The sequence below is a fragment of the Pleuronectes platessa genome, chromosome 1 (genome assembly GCF_947347685.1).
Source record: "Pleuronectes platessa chromosome 1, fPlePla1.1, whole genome shotgun sequence".
Classification (NCBI taxonomy): Eukaryota; Metazoa; Chordata; class Actinopteri; order Pleuronectiformes; family Pleuronectidae; genus Pleuronectes; species Pleuronectes platessa.
In genome coordinates, this window is record NC_070626.1 from 11,906,876 (window position 1) to 11,923,745 (window position 16,870).

Sequence of the window (16,870 nt, forward strand, 5' to 3'; positions counted from 1 at the left end):
CAAAGAAGTGACATGATGATGTTTATAACTGTATACAAGTAAAAGATGTAGCAATTAGGAAATTAATCAATTAGCATATTAGCGCAAAACCATTTGTTAGAGATTACAACGATCAAATGGTTCATATTGGGTTTTTTTTATATGAGGATTCCATAATTTCTTAGGATTTGTATCATCAATTTCTGTGGCTACTAGACTAAATGTTTAACAAATTTTTAAGTAGAATGGGTCGATACAGTTTCATGCTAAAAAATGATCCCCTCCCTAAAACCTCCCTGTAGAACAACAAATCCAAAACACGAGAACGTACGTCATGGAATGCCTGCAGCCTCACTGAAGCTATCGATCTGTTTAAGCTGTGTCCCAATTCAGGGACCAGCTCCCTCACAGGACATGGTCTACACAGCCTATGAAGGCCACCTCTGAAATGAGCCGGTCTAGTCTTCAGAGGACGTGATTTGCCTCCCCCAGGTTGTCCCACCCTTACTTTTGTCACCTAGCAACAGCACTGTAAAAGGTGGGTTTACAGGCAGATGGGCCATCCAAACATTCCATCGGGGACTGAACAAATAATTGGAGAGCTTTCAATTTAATAATTGCCAGCGGAGAGTAAGGAGGATTTCAAGAGTTACAGCAAATAATTCTAAAATAGATCACCTACTCTACCATTAAGTTGTTAAAATATTTGAATAAAAACCACATTTCAACCTCATGTTGACAGTGGAATTGCCAAAATACACAATGTACTGGACATTGTTTGTTCCAGCCCTGACAATATGGATATATTCAATTTTTTTTTAAACTATTGTTATTCCAGGAAGAAAGAATAAAATTCAATCCCAAGAGTAAGGTCTGTTTTTTCTTTAAATGGCAGTCTACAGTAAGATATGACAGAATGCCATGGAGACATGCACCAAAGGCCCCCCAGCCAGGAATAAAACCATGGTCATCGCAGTTATGTGGATGTAGCTCAACTATCATACCACCAGCAGCCAGGAGAGTAGATAACAGTGATGACAGCTGAGCAGACTTTTGCACTGTAGCAGTTCTCTGGACAGGGAGGGAGCGCCGAGCTCAGACAGGTTTTACTGTCATCAGAAGGTCGCAGGTGAAATATTGGAGCCACTCTTCAAAGTGACCTTTAACACACCATCGCTCTTCACCCGCTCACGCTTTGTAAGTCACTGTTGATAACAAACGGTGCCAGCTGTATTTCAGGACATTATGAAATCCCACTGTGAAAGTAAATTAGTCAGATAATATAATATTCTATTAATATAGCTTTTGTGAAATGACATTTTCTGTCACATTTCCTTTTTTCCTGTTACAGCAGAATCTATACCTGGTGCCAGTCTCAATTCATAAATGTTCCAGTGTCTCAGACCTTCCTCTCAGTGATTTAATTAATTAGCATGTCAACCGGGTCATTTTCTGTCCAGGTTTTATTCTGTGAATACTGTGAAGCAGTGGTTCCATGGCTGCTTATTTGAAATATATTTTCAAACCTTTCATTCTGTTGGACTGAGTAGTGAGCTCGAACCATCTTCAAGGTCTTTGCACACCAAGTCTATATTTTCTGTCATAAATGGTAACACGTTCAAAAGTAAATATGACCTCATATCGTGTAAATCATGTTTTCAGACCAACGCCGAAATTTTCATTTAAGTTTTTAGAACAGATTCAATTTGCTGCATTTTTCACGTGTGTCCAAGGCGCGCCAGAGAGTAGCTTGATCTGTTTGGGATCAATTGGATCACAGTTTGTTTTCTTCTCTTTAATGTGCGGTGTCAGTGCTGTGTCAAACTGGACCACCGACATCCTGAATAGACTCAGAAGAAATCATTTTGAGGCTCCTTGGAGCTGATGTTTTTCAAGAAGTGAGAGGACACAAAATAATCCGCACCGCTCGACTCCATTTGATTTCATTCTTCAAACTTTCTGAAGATACATTCATATTCAGTGTGCCAGGTTACTGTATGTGATGAATTTAAGAGAACACATACAAAAAATATGAAAAAATTTGGTGTGCAAGACAAATCGTCTTCTCTATAGAAGAAGACATTTTTATTGAAATTGTCTAATTACTGAAATGTTTCTCCGTAGCCATTATTATTTAACACTCTTTTAATATCATGTTTATGTCTCCTTTTTATAATGATGTTTGAGTTATTAACATTGATGAGTGGAAACATTTTTAACAAAAGTTGTAAAAGGGATCTAAAGCCAAGAGAAGCCGTCATGTTCTGACACTGCTTTGTTTTGTTCCTGTGATTCATGACAAAACAAAACCTGTCATTAACCTGGTATTGAGATGTAACCTCTGCTGGGAATCTTGCTTGGAGAAGGAAACAGATGTTAGAATTAGACGATGTAAATATGATGCACTGTAACTCACATTTTGATTGGATCCTTCCTGTTTCAATGTGGCTGAAGTGTTGAGGAAGCACTGGAGACACATGAAGGGTTTGAGAATGGGGGGGGGGGGGGGCAAGTGCGCAAGTGCGCAAACTTAAGTGTTTACTAAATGTGGGATTGTATGTGTCCATCTTCTTTTGTGTGTGGCTCTGCATACTGTATTTGTGTACGTGCTTGTATGAGTGGGCGCAGGCCAAAATCGTTCCTTGAATTTGCATGGATCTGTGTGTGTGTGTGCGTGTGTGTGTGCACGTGTGCATGCTGATGCAGTTCGTGGATCAGAAAGCCAGCGGCCTCTCTGCTGACGCCCTGACCTCTGCGATGCTTTGTCAGAGGTCTGACCAGACCGGGGCAGAGAGGTGAGTGCAGACTGTCAGCAGCGACTTATCAGCATGGAGAGATGCACAAACACACACACGCCAGCACTAAAATGAACCGGTAGGCACACGCATGCACAGGATATTGTTAGGGAAGAGGGGGTAGGATGTCCTGGAACCATCTGATTTAATGATCGCTACAAAGAAAATGACTGTGCCTTGAGATATACTTTACGGTTGAACCCTCTGGTCAAGGCAGCTCCGTGAAACTCACAATTTATCCTTTTATACCATTTACTCCAATTACATATATTGTGAGTGGACAGCTCCCTCGGGGCTCGGTTTTATCACGGGTGTTAATTACGCTCCCTCAGACGGGACATGGCTAACAATCATCTGAGGGGAATGATAAGATTGAGCCCTGCATGGGAAGAATGGGCCGTTTTATGTATTGTCTATGGTCGTTCCAGTCCTGCACTGTGCGGGTCATTGTCTGGTCAAATGTCAAATGTCTGCTGCGGTAATGCTGCAGCAGCATTTCATCATCAGCATTGTCCTGTATTAATGTTGATTTTCTTAATAATTTCTGCTATAGTTTGCCATAATCTAATTTGAGAAGAAAACACAAAGGTCATTGCCTCACAAAGGTGGACTAACTTGGTTCTGGTGGATATTTTTAGAACGGTAAACCTAGTTTCTCCGTGTCTCTCTCTCTTACAGTCTGTCAGTGTCTCTGCTGTTCCCGGAACTTTCTAACTGTGCAGATATACAGGCTGTGTGTTCTCTCAGGGGAGGAGCTGTCACAGAGATGGTATCCTGAGGGAAACAGAAGAAGGTGTGCTCCGCTCCATTTAAAACTCAACCTCTGTCGTGCCGAAAGCCGGCTGAGGCACATGCAAAAATAAATCCTAGTTTCTTCGTGCACTAAACCCTGCAGGGTTAAATGAGTTCCTAATGCATCCTGGAGGGCTGTACACACATCACTGCAAGATGCATCATTGTCATTGTCACAGGGCATAAATGCTTCAGTCATTTGTATCCAGAAGCCAAAGACACCTCAATATACATTTTCTTTTTTTATCAAACAAGTCTGAAAGTGGGAAACTGCTATTTGACCTTCACCTTGTGATAGTTACAAACAAACTAAACACCAGCCAATTACCATCCAGTGGAATCTGAGTAAAGCTCCAGTATGTGTACATGGTTTGCCACCATGTACACATACTGGAGCTTTACTCAGTGTGTTGCATTAAGGAGAGCAGACATTGTTGTGCAAATCATAAGCTCCAAATCTGCTCTAGTGTAAATAGGATTTTTCCTTTCAGAATATTAACTCGGATAAGTTTAATATATGTTTACTCTGAAGTCTTGTCCCAATGCCAGAGCATAATTGGGGTTTGTAGCATCAAAATCATTATTAATGTTTTGACAAGCCCTGTCTAATCTGCGCGAATGTATTAGGAATTCATGCCATGGTTTCAAGGTTTCCAAAGATATGACATAGCGTCATGCTCAATTCCACAGAAACGTGTCTGAAAGGAATCCATGTAATAGCCTTAAAATTTGAATATTTCACACAATACGCACTGTACCTTTATGAAGCATTGGCGATCCATGGAGAAATATCAGGCAATGTGGGAAACAAATGATACAGGGAATTTACCTGATCATCATCATCATCATCATCATCATCATCATCATCATCATCATCATCATCCCTGCTGATCACTGTACCTGTCAGACACACTGGTGACATTGTTCTCTCCTTGGACGTTGCTCAGAGGTTTTCCAACAGTTGCATCAGCCCTAACTGCCCAGATTTATAGCTGCTTAGTGATAATAGTCGAGAGAAAAGGAAGGAGAAGACAACTGCCTGGAGCTCTCGCAGCTCACCACCGCACATAAAGATACTGTACATCCAATAAACTACTGCTGGTTATTACCAAGGTCACTGTTTCTCAGAGAAAACAAGTCTGGCTTTTCCGATGGGAAATATATGAGCGTCTGGTGTGTTCACACTCAGGTTAACCCACTCACTGTGTGCTGTACAGTGACAAATCTGTGATTCGTGATATTGGGCTGGAAAAATTGACTTGACTTAAATCAGTGGAGCAGTCGTCACTGGGGAGGTGGGAGTACAATTTGCTTTTCATACATTTTTCAAATATCTGTATATTTTAGAGCCAGAGCCTCAAGAGACAAACCACAGCCCTGCGAGTTTCAATTCTCCCCTTGTTAACTTGTGTTGAGGATGAATTTTAGTAGAGTCCTGCTGACAGATGTGCTCCACCAATCGGGAGTAACTCGGTTACTTACCTGTCAATCAAGAACGATTTATTTATTTTCTTACAGCATCAAATAACTAATTTAGACCAAATATACCTGAAAAATTAGCACTGAACAAAAATCATTGTGATGAGAACTATCATGGGGAACGCAGAGTTAATGACCCATACTGCATCCAGCCACCAGGTGAAGATTGAGGAAAAACTACCAAAAAAACTAATAAATAAAACACAACCCAAAAACCTGAGCATGTCTAAATGCTTTTGTTTGGGTTTAGCACTGCTGTTGTTTACCAAAGTACCACACAGAGGCATCACGTACTGACTGATAACAACATAATCCATTACAAAATCAATAATTGTTGTTTGATCAATAAAAAGTCAAAGTTTTAAATGCCTATCACATTATCTCATTCTCCTCATCGAACCAGATACAGTAATCTAAAAGGATGTGAAATCCTCACATTTCAGAGATGTAGCTATTTTAATTTCTTCTCCATCGCCAGTGAGGATCTTAATAGTCGGACATTTGAGGTTTTACAGACTCTGACACAGGACTTGAACTGTCGTCTCCATCCTGTCACCGGAGCGTTGTAGCTGAGGAAGAGTGCTCTGGATTGTGTGGGTCATCAGTTTGAAACTGGTCAGTGCGTCTGGATAGCAGTGTCTGCCTGCTCCATTCCCAAATCACAGGCAAATTAGACCTTTGTACGCTCACACCGAAAGATGAGCTGCAGTAAAATACCCTCCAAAGTAAGATGGGTCTCATTTCTTGGATGTGCTGAATATCATTACAGCATTTTTACTTTTCCCAAGTGGTGGAGTCATCTCTTTTTGCTGTGCACCTCAGAGTGTTGGGTTGTCAATAGATTCTCAACACCTCTTTTTTGTGTAATATCCTCATTTATAGTCTGGACCGAGGGCTATAGGAGACCTCCACGTGAAAGAAAGGCATGTGAATCCTGCAGTTAAATTGAGCGGGACTATAGAGATCACCTGTCTGCAGTTCATGCCAGGGGATAAAGAGTTTAACTCGTGCTTTGTGGGTAATGAGGCTGCCAGTGGCACGTCGTCAGCCGTAAAGCTGCCTGGACATCCTCCTGTCTCCCACATTACCCGGCACACATCCGTCATCTTCAGGATGTAATCATCCCTCTAAAATCACCACTTCTATGGAGTCTCAGGGATCCGCTGCTGTGCTCTGACAAGCCTGGAGAAAAATTACTTATCATTCACAGAGCTGTGATTGTCGAATACTGCCAGTCTCTCCTGCTTCTTAAAGGGAAGTCTCAGGGCTCTTTCTTTCCCGCCTCACATGCATTGTTTCCGTTTCCCCCTTCAGAACATAAAATGAAGATGAGAAGCTCATTGTCTTGTGATAATTTCCCAGGGGTGAAGCCATTGAGTGCTTCTGAGCTGTTTCTAATTTGTCTGGGAAGGTGTTATAAAGGTACTGAGGAATGCCGGATGTTCATATTTTGTGGCATGTGGAAATCTCACAGCAGACTTCTTTCAGCAGCTGCACTTCTTCACATCTCAGGCAATGTTTCGGCATGTAAACGATAAACTGTCCATGTTTCCTAGTTCTCGACAAATTCCAAAGGAACTCTAATGATAGTTATTATGCACCCGGATGGAAAATAAATGTATTTCTACACCTCTCAACAGAGAATGGAGATTGTATCGCGCTGCAGGGAGATGGTCTTTCAAAGGGGAATTTAGCAAAACGAAAAGTTACACAGCCACATTGAATTTGTTGAATCAATATGCAATTACAAGACACACAATTATTGATATGCTATATTCAGGGAAGTAAGTGAACCACTACATTCAAACAAAAGGGAGACATCAATATATGATTAATAAAACCACAGTGGCCACACGTTTTTGTTTTTATATTTCAGGATATTAAACCGAAGCTAACTTTCTATTACAGACAGATAACAACCTGGTGTTGTTGTTGTTACAGGACAAGTCAATCATTACTTATACGTATGTTGGGCTGTGTAAGTGTGTCTAGGAAGTTGTCGACTCTCTAGTTTATAATCAGAAGCCAGGTTAGCCCAGAAGTTTATCAAGTCAGCCAACAAGTTGATTTGATTAGATAGATGCACATAATCCTCGGAAATCGATAACTTTCTTTCTCTTTCAGCTTGGCAACAAATACATGAGTGTACAGACAGTTGTGTGCGTGGGGAGGTTCATACAGCAACTTGTATTTATGATCCTGCACTCAAGGGAATGAAGGCACGCCGAAGCCGCCCTCCCTAGCCGGGGAGACGCAGGGGCCCTGACTGATGGAAAAGCGACCCTCAGACAGGCCTCCCACCTGTAGGGGGAGCCCAAGTATAGCCACGAGAAAATCTTGCTTGGTGTTGCTTTAATCAACTTATTATCACTTAAATCAATTATACAGATGTTTGGTTTCATTTCTTGCACATTTTAACAAAATATCATTGTATTATGGTAAAGGTCATTTTCTGGAAGGCTGTGTATGACTTGCATTGGTGAGCTGCAACCTGCAATCACCAGGGTATATAAAAATGTTTCCTGGTTTAGTTCTTAACCACACGGCCTCAAACGCTGCACATCAATCCAAGTATCACTTTGGCAATTACTTATCGAGCGGGCCAATCAATGGTGTTTGTTTTCTATTGCTTCTTGGCAGCCTGCATCAATGTACACAGAGACCAGGGGAGGGTGTGCATGCTGCAGTTTTTGCACTTGTATACTTTGTTTAGATGTGTGCACTTTACCATACAGGGCAAATAGGAAAACCGGCAGCCATTAAGATGAAAAGATGTCAGTCAAGACAGAATCGTGGGCACACTCATCACCAATTGGGGCTTTGACAAGTCATCAAAACTCAATCAGCCTGTTATTGGTTTTGACACATGCACATTAGCATGACAATAACAGTTATGCAAGGAGCCGCCGGGTAACATTTCTCATCTTTTACAGACCTACAGAATTGCAGCTCAGAGCATTTCAGCCATAATCACCCCAGAGAGTCTCAACTCTTTACAACTCTCTGCAGCGCCGCCATCAAGCATTACTCCCCCTCTATGTTCACCCAGTGGCCAAGGAGCCGGCTTTACCATCCACCGCAACCACAACACTGGCTCTAATAGGTTGCCATGAGACTGGCTTTTACACTGCCAAATTCACCAGCCACAGTTTACTGGCACAGCTGGAGACTTTCTTTGTCTGGGAAGGACACAGGAAATCAAAATTAAAATGAAAAAAGAAAAGAAAACGAGGATGCCTCCGGCAAAGGCAATCAATATGAGTTTAAGTGCTGGCAATTCTCACTTTGGTAATTGTGCTTTGGAATAATGAAATCGTATTCAAGTGAAGCACGACCAACAAAATAATCATTTTGTTGATGCGAGATCCGGAGGGAGAGGGAGGGAGGGAGGGAAGGAAAGATGAGCAGATAATTATTTTTACTGGAAGAAAATCATCTATTGTGGAAATATTATATGTTATATGTATATGTATTCACTGGATGAATTTTGAGGTTTAATGATCCCATGAGGACAAATTCAGATTTAAAAATGACAAAATTAGACTGGCGAGGATGTCACCTCACAATAGATAACGTCATCCAAATCAACTGACAGGAGCAGTCTTCTAAAGACTTAGACAACCAGCCCCCCCACACACATACACTAACGCACACACACACACACACACACACACACACACACACACACACACACACACACACACACACGCACACACACACACATGCACGTGCTGTGCAAATATGCTACTGCATACCAGCAGTGCATTACCAAGGCAGAGCAAGGAGGGAGACAAGAACGCCAGCATTACATTTTCATTTGTCAGAGGCCATTGACCGTGTCACACTGAGTGAAGAGTCTTTTGAACCATGCTGCTCTGATCTATCACAGTCACACACAATACACTCACATCCCTAACTGTGATACTAAAACACCTTCTTGTAATAAAAAGAAATAAACTTTAATTCTGTAGCGCGTATCTAAACAAAGCTACACAGTATTACACAAGATACCTGGGAATAAAACGGAGAGCAAAACAAGAGAACGGAAAACAAAAGAAAATATTAAAAACATCCGTTAAAAACAGTTAAAAACCGGCATTTAACGGCCTTACTATGAAATATGTTGTAAGCAATGATTTAAAAACTTGTACATTGCTGGCGAGTCTAACTTGTCAGACAGAGAATTTCAGAGCCTCAGGGTCCTGATGGCCTCATTGAACCTTAGTTACCAACATTGACTTTGGAACTATGTTGGTTGGAAGATCTTAGATCACGGCTTGGAGCATAGGGAGTAAGGGCACAAACGCATATGAGAAGTGAATATAAAGTTCACCGAAGTTGAACTCCATGCGAAGCTGCACTGTGGAATTACTGCGTAAAAGAAATAGAATGATTTTTTTCCCGTCACTGATACATTTGTGTATGTTTGACTGGTCCCTTGAGCTCTGTAATATAACTGGGGTATTTTAAAGAATCCTAAACTTAACAGGCAGTGAAGGGAGCAGAGATTTCGAGAGATAAGGTGCTGTTGTTCGTTCTGAAGGGTACAACTACAGAATAAAGCAGTTTTGTTCTCTACTTTAATGCAGGAGTGTTTCTGATATTTTTCATTTCTTTAGGACAGATGACATTTAGATATGTCATCCATCTTTTAAAAAGTGCAAATCAGAATTACATTACTTCCCCGTCCTTTAATGTTCTTCATCAAGGCAGTAAATCACTTAGGATATATGCCAAATACTCAGCCTCATTTTCTGCAGCATCTTAATCATTTAGGCCGCACTATTGGATCTAAGTTAATAGGCAGCAAGTCCTTATTATGCACAGTTGGACACTGTAGATTCGATCAAACTGGTTGACACACTTAGCCGGGTTCAGAAGGTAACACTTCGACACGTCTCGCCCACAAATTTCTAGGCCTCTGCAGGAGAGTGGCAGAAGAATCGTTTAAGTGAGGCCGGCAGAAAATATTTCAGAGTGTAAATAATTGACAAGGCTGCAAGTTTCTATTACATGCTGTTAGATCTGCAAAAAGCAAACAAGCGGGAGAGACCAGCATGGTGAGATTAAATCAGAGGACTGCCCTGAGCCGAAACTGCTAAAAGGGGAGAGGAGCTGCCGCTGAGGAAGGGTCAAACTCGGCTAAAATCTAACACCTGAGATTACATCTGTTCTCTCTCTGAGCCTGTCTGCAGATACCACTGTTTACCCTGTTAACAGCAGTTCGTGATGTGTGTAAGAGTGTGAGGAAGACGGGTCAATGGATAGAACCCGGAAAATACTTTGGATGGTTCCATTAAAAATTAAGTCATTTCAGCCTGAATCTGTGCTATGTCTCTAGTACATGCATCAAAACTTAAATTTCCCACTGGGTTGAGGCTGCACTGGCTCCAGTCCAACTATGCAAAGCAGCAGGAAACAAATCCCACACAGTTATAAATAAAGGACACTATTAGACTGTAAACATCAGCGCTCAGACCACAACTGGAATATGAATTAATACAACAAACACAGCACAGTTTCAATATAAACTTGATTAAACAAGTTAGAAAGGTGCCTTTTAGGAAAAGGAGGTCAGAATAGGAAAGGTTTAGTTTAGGAATACTCACTAGAATTAATGTATGTCAATTTATGATATAAGGGGACATAACCCTCTGCTATATAGTAAAAGGATCAGTACATGAGTATGTACCAGTCAATACTAAGTCTTGTTCTGAATATCAAGGCCAATCTCGATAGGATCAACACCATCAATAAAGTAAATTAGTCTCATGTTAGTCACATTGTGGGCAAGTGCACTCTTCTTAGTGCACTTGCTATGTTCAATACATGTGTGGAGCCAATCCTTTTATGTTGAATTCACAAAGTACACATTTTCACATTTTAAGTGTTATTTTTCGTTTAAAAAATCTCAACATTTGTGTGATATAATAGCAACATAATACTTGGCAAATCAAACACGGTTTATTAACTTCAAGTTCACATCACTTGATATCGGATCAGACCAACCAAGCAATGCTTTTCCCTAATCTTCAGAATCTGTGTTGTAAATTCAACGTAAAATCAAAGTAAATTCAACTGACTGCCCCTGGTGAAAGTAAATATATTTACTTCAGTATGGTATGTACGTTTGTTTGAGGATTTTACACAGCCTGCACCTTCATATTTAATCCATTAGATGTTTCTGACATCTGAAGCTAGTAGAAGTCAATTACCATAAAAAACACTTATCTTAACCTTACCAACATTATATAATGCAGTTTAAATGAACTCTACCTTGACCAGCTCAAACATTCAGATTTGGTTTTCAAGTTATGGCTCCAGTAACTAAAGCATTCAGTAGCCCAGACTGCATACCTCCACCAAGGCCCAACTGTCTCCTTGCACCAAATTCGACACATTCATAGACATCAGTTCCTTCAGATTTTTTCATCAAGATCCATGGATTACTCCCTGGGAAAACAGTGAAAATGTCAACAAAGGCCAATCTCCTAAAGTTAAAGAAAATGAAGAAAAATGTGTGGATCGACTCCTTTTTCCTGATCGGCCCCCTAACTTTGGACAGAGGTGAAAACACAACATCCTTGGCGAAGGTAATATTGATCAAATAATGTGATAACAACGGTAAAATACTCCACAGTGAGGACTTGCGTGAGTATATTTTAATGGGAATATCTCTATATTTCTTCAAAAGTAAACTTTGAATACGGGACATAGTAAGTTTATGGCACAAGAACTTTTACTTAAGCAAAGGATGTAAATGCTTCTTCCACCTCTGACCCAGTTCATGTTGTGCTGTTTTAATGAATTCTGTGGACGAGCAGAAACTACCACGACCGGGTGAAGACACATAAAGAGCTCCACTAGTCAGAGGTCAGGCTTCACTTCACTGCAATGTACTGCACCTGTTTCCACTGTCGCCATCAAAGCCTGTAATAAAGCAGTGAATGTATGTTTAGCTCATATCTATGCGCACCTGCATCCGAGCGAAGGTGGAGGACCACACACATAAATCAGATTAGTGATCTGTGCTTGTCCTCCTTCGCAGCGGAGGCAGCCATTTAATACTTCACTTCATCTCTGCGGCGGTGGGGCTCTCACGAACAGGCAAAGGTGACAGCCGCACCGCACAGTCTCTGGATGGGAAGCTAAAGCTAGCTCTAAAGATCCCAGCTTGCACTTTGATTGACAGACACGGGAGAGCAAACAAAGTTGTGCCGTCAGAATGAAGAAATGGGGACGATCGATCCACACACACAGCGCAAACACAACGGGTGGAAGAACACAGGGGTTTTATTAGAGAACAGCCGGCAGGATACGACACAGTGCTCTGACCTCTACTGTGTGTGTTTTGTGTTGATGCCATAGATCAGTTTTATATCCATCACTCAGTTTGCTCAGACAATACACTCGAACACTTAATTTGCTGAAGGTCAAACACACACAGTGAAATAGAGTGAATGGCAAAGTATCAAAGTAAACACTTAAAATCCATTACTTCCTTAAATATCCACTTAAGACATGAGGTGGAGATGCAGATGAAAAGGAGAAGACAATTTAATGACGTGCTCCAACTCGTCGTACATGGTAGAGCGGACATGTGGCCCTGATTTCTTTCATTTGGAGTAACTAGATACAAATATGCACATATACATTTGTGAGTGCACCTATTTGGTCAAGTGGACTACTCAGAGATAAGTCAAGAGCATGCGCTGCACTCAAAAAATGATTAGGCCTAAAATGTTATTACATCAGTTCGATATAAAGGGTGACATTTAATGAAGTGTTCCACATCATGTTGAGTTTGTGTGAATAAATGGAATTTGATTAAGTTTAACTTTATTTAATTAAGCCACTAGAAACTCTTCACTAAATGTGACCTATTATTATTAACTTAGTTAACAAAGTCACATGCAAACATAGTATGTCATTGAAATACATAAAGTCAAACTTTAAGGCACAGTTACTTTTTAAGTGTATAGTTAAAGTTCTGTTATAGAATTGGTAATGTGATGTTAATGTGATGATCAGAGTAGAGAGGTAATATTGTTGGATTGAGACTGATAATGGAAATGGGTATGATTACGTATAAATCTGCATGTGTTTTATTTATGTGTGGAATAAATTACACGTTAAAAAACCAAACTTGATTGCTAATCATGATTTAAAATGAATTCTGAATAACAGGCTCCTGAGAGGACTTCACATTTGTTCCTTTTGCCAACTTTGACCTGAGTGCAGCTATATGTAGATGCCAAAAGTTTATTCTCCATTTAAACCTTCAGAAAAGCAGAAGGTTTAATCAGTATACTGCTTGTTTATCAGCAGCTCTTCGAACTGTATTCAGGTGACATGGTGGAAGCGTCTCAGTGCGACCACAGTCCTCTGCTGTCTCCTTGAGCAATTACATATTGATTTCCTTGTTTAAGGACCCCAGTGGTACAGTCGTTGACAGTCTGGAGAAATCTACGCCATCCAAGATGCTCAAACCTGCTCAGTCTGAAGATCCGGATAGAAAAACAAAATGCTTGAATATCAAGAGGGAAAAATAGCACCTGATGCAAAGCACAAATCTTTTTTAGAGCTTCTACTTCAAATGTCCAGCAACTGCTTAAATCAGTTAATCATGTTCCCATGGAGACCACCGCTGTGCGTGTTTACTAGACAGGGTATAAATATTTGATGAATAATGAATGTGTAAGAAAAAGCACAAATTGAAAGAACATTTGGATGATTTACAGGCGCCGAATCTGAATTGGGTTAAAAATAGAATTCATTAGAAAAGCCCATAGCGGTTAGGGCATTGGGTGTGTGTGTTTGTATAAGAGTGTGTGTGTGTGTGTGTGTGTGTGTCCACATGAGAATACTGTGAGCATGAACGATAGAAGAGAAAACCAGAAAAACGAAAGCAGACAAAGTGAAATCCTATACTTGCTGCCGCCAACATTCTATTACAGCTGAAAAGGATTGAAATCTTTCCATTTATAAAGTCTTATCTGGTTGTGTTTTGTCCTGGGTTGCATTGGGTTACAGTGGTGAAGTGGGTGCGACTGGTTGTGTGTCTCTGTATGTTGGCCTGTTGAGACGCTGGAGACATGTCCAGTGTGTTCCCTGCATCTCGCCCAATGACCCTCAAAGGATAAGCGGCATAGAAAATGTATTATTTAGTAACTTTTTTCTGATATACTTTGTATGTGAAAGCAAAATGTATCCTAACACCAGTGATGTGGTTCTGTTGCCATTTTGGCAAGATCATAGATCCCCAAAGAGTAATTTCAAGGTTTTTGTTTCAGTATGTGTCAGTGTGAACATAAAACATTATTGTGTTATCATCCAGGGCTTTCCTCTGTTCCCCTGTGAAAAGACATCATACAAAATGAACTAAAACATCCAGTTGTACAACGTGCTTCGGTTGTTTGCTCAGCATTTCATCACGTACAGTGCATTTTTTTCTGCTGCATAATTTCGACACAGTTACAGCCATTGTTGTCGTCTATTTTAAAACACCAGCTGAACTGGATGACAGCTTTCCTTCAGCCTGGTGCAATGTTAATGCAACAATACAGCACATGAACACTGTTATTCTTACATTCAGAAGCATCCTGTGTCACAGTTCATTCATGAATTCATTCGTGCCCTGTCTGCCTTATCCACGGTGCTAACTCCCGTGTTGTTTCCGGCCCTGCCACGCCCTCCTGTCCTGCCATAACCCCGGCTTTTCATGAAGGTGAACTGATCTGAACTTTTACTGGTTTCTCTGAGTCATGCTATTGCCTCCTCCCTAGATGTGACCTTCTGCACAGCTCACCACTGAGGTAAGAAAACAAGTCACAACTGTGTTGAAAGCATACAACAACACAAAGTATCTGAACTCTGGTGTTAAAATGCAGTATGTAAGAGTGTTTTAAATACTCGCACACGGCAGAAAGGAAGCCAGATCATACTGTGGTTAGGAAGCACTGAGTTGGGAAATGAAATATGTGGTTGATCTATTCTGATAAATAATATTCAGAATTTCCTCACTCCTCCTCATGATAAATACCTGGTTCCTCTGTGGAATAATTTCCAGCAGAGCATGAAAAACCCTGAAGCCACGAAATAAACGTGTGACATTTTTGAAGGTATTAACAGTCACCGACAGCCGTCCTGAGCTGTCATCTTATCTGAGCTTTGTACATGCATGCTTTTTAAATTAAAGCCCTTTACATACCAGAGTCCAACTCAGTGACACATACTGTTCATGGAAAGAAAGTTTGCCGTGCAGCCTATAGGGACAGCAGGTAACAGGGTCCGTGGTGGTCCTAAGAGACTTATGCAATCTTTTGAATTATTATTTATTTATCCTTTATTTAACCATAAAGGTCCCATTGGGATACAACGTCTCCTCTACCAGGCAGTCTTGGTCAAGTTGGGCAAACATGCTTCCATTATAAATACAAGTATTGGCAAGAAACACAGAACAGACGTAGAAACATTGTAATCAATGACAAAAATGTATAGTAGAAAATAAAAAAGCATGCGAAGACATTAAAAAGTGATTTTTAAATATTTTTGAGCCAGTGGTGCATGAAAGCAAAAAGCAGATTTACCAGCTCTGTTGAGGTTGTTGGGACTTTTCTCTGATGATCATATTTTGCAGCTTTTGCCACAAAATTTCATCAGCCTGGATTATTAGATTATAAAACTAGATTATTGGTTTTGTGGTAGTTTGCCTCATAAAGCTTTTGCAATCAAAACTAGAATGGCACTCAGTAGAGCACATACCTCCACTAAGGCCCAACAGTAAATCAAGCTGCAGAAAATTGCTCACAGTAACAGTGGGCAGTTTGCTAAATGTGCCGGATTTTTTCATCAAGATCCATAAATTATATGACACGAAATCAATGAAAATGTGGAAAAACACCCAATCTCACGATGCTAAAGAAAATTAAAAAAGTAATAAATATCCTGAATCCGCCCCCTGATAGGATCTGCACCAATATTGAATGGGTTCTTTCCTGATTCATACATCCTTCCACCAAGTTTCTAGGAAATGCGTCTAGAAGTTTGTGGTGAATCTCGCTTACAAACAAGCGAGCAAGCAAAAATACAAACCAATCAATAAACAAACAGACAGGAAGAGGTAATTAATGGTTTCCTTCTAAGACACAGTGATGACAATGGAACCATCTCATATATTCGACAGTGATGTGTATGAGCAGTTGCACCAGTTATAGAGGCCGTTTTTCCTAGAGAGAACGACAAGCATGCATATGAATTACATCACCATAATCTAATAATGACAAAAAAGAAAAACTGAAAAATTGTGTCAGTCTGCAACTTTGCGTATTCATTGAACACTGCTGATGTAAATGAGAATCCTGACTCGAGGCAAGCTCTGGAAAAACACCACATTCCACTTGTTACTGCAAAATGTTTTTCTTTTTCTTCTGTCTGGTGATAGTCTCCAAGTCCTATAAATTTATACATTAATCCTCCCTGGCAAGAAGTGTGCCTGCGTAGGTTTCTTAAGAGGACTATTTGTATCCTACGAGGTAGTGGATTACGGGATTTGCATTTTAAAGGGCGTCAGTGATTGCAGCTGGAGGAAATTGGCGAATGCAATTGTGGCAGTGCAATAAAAGGATCTGTGATGTGAGTCAGACACTGTAACCTAAATAACACACCTGCTCCTGCCGCAGATCCTCTAATACCTACAGCGAGAGACAGGCTATTACCCTGCAGCTCCAGCAATATTTATATCACAGATAAATGCAGCAGTGACGGAGAAGTGCAGCCCTGGAATACACCACGTGCGAGCTGGATCCCACTCTTCTCTTTTGTGT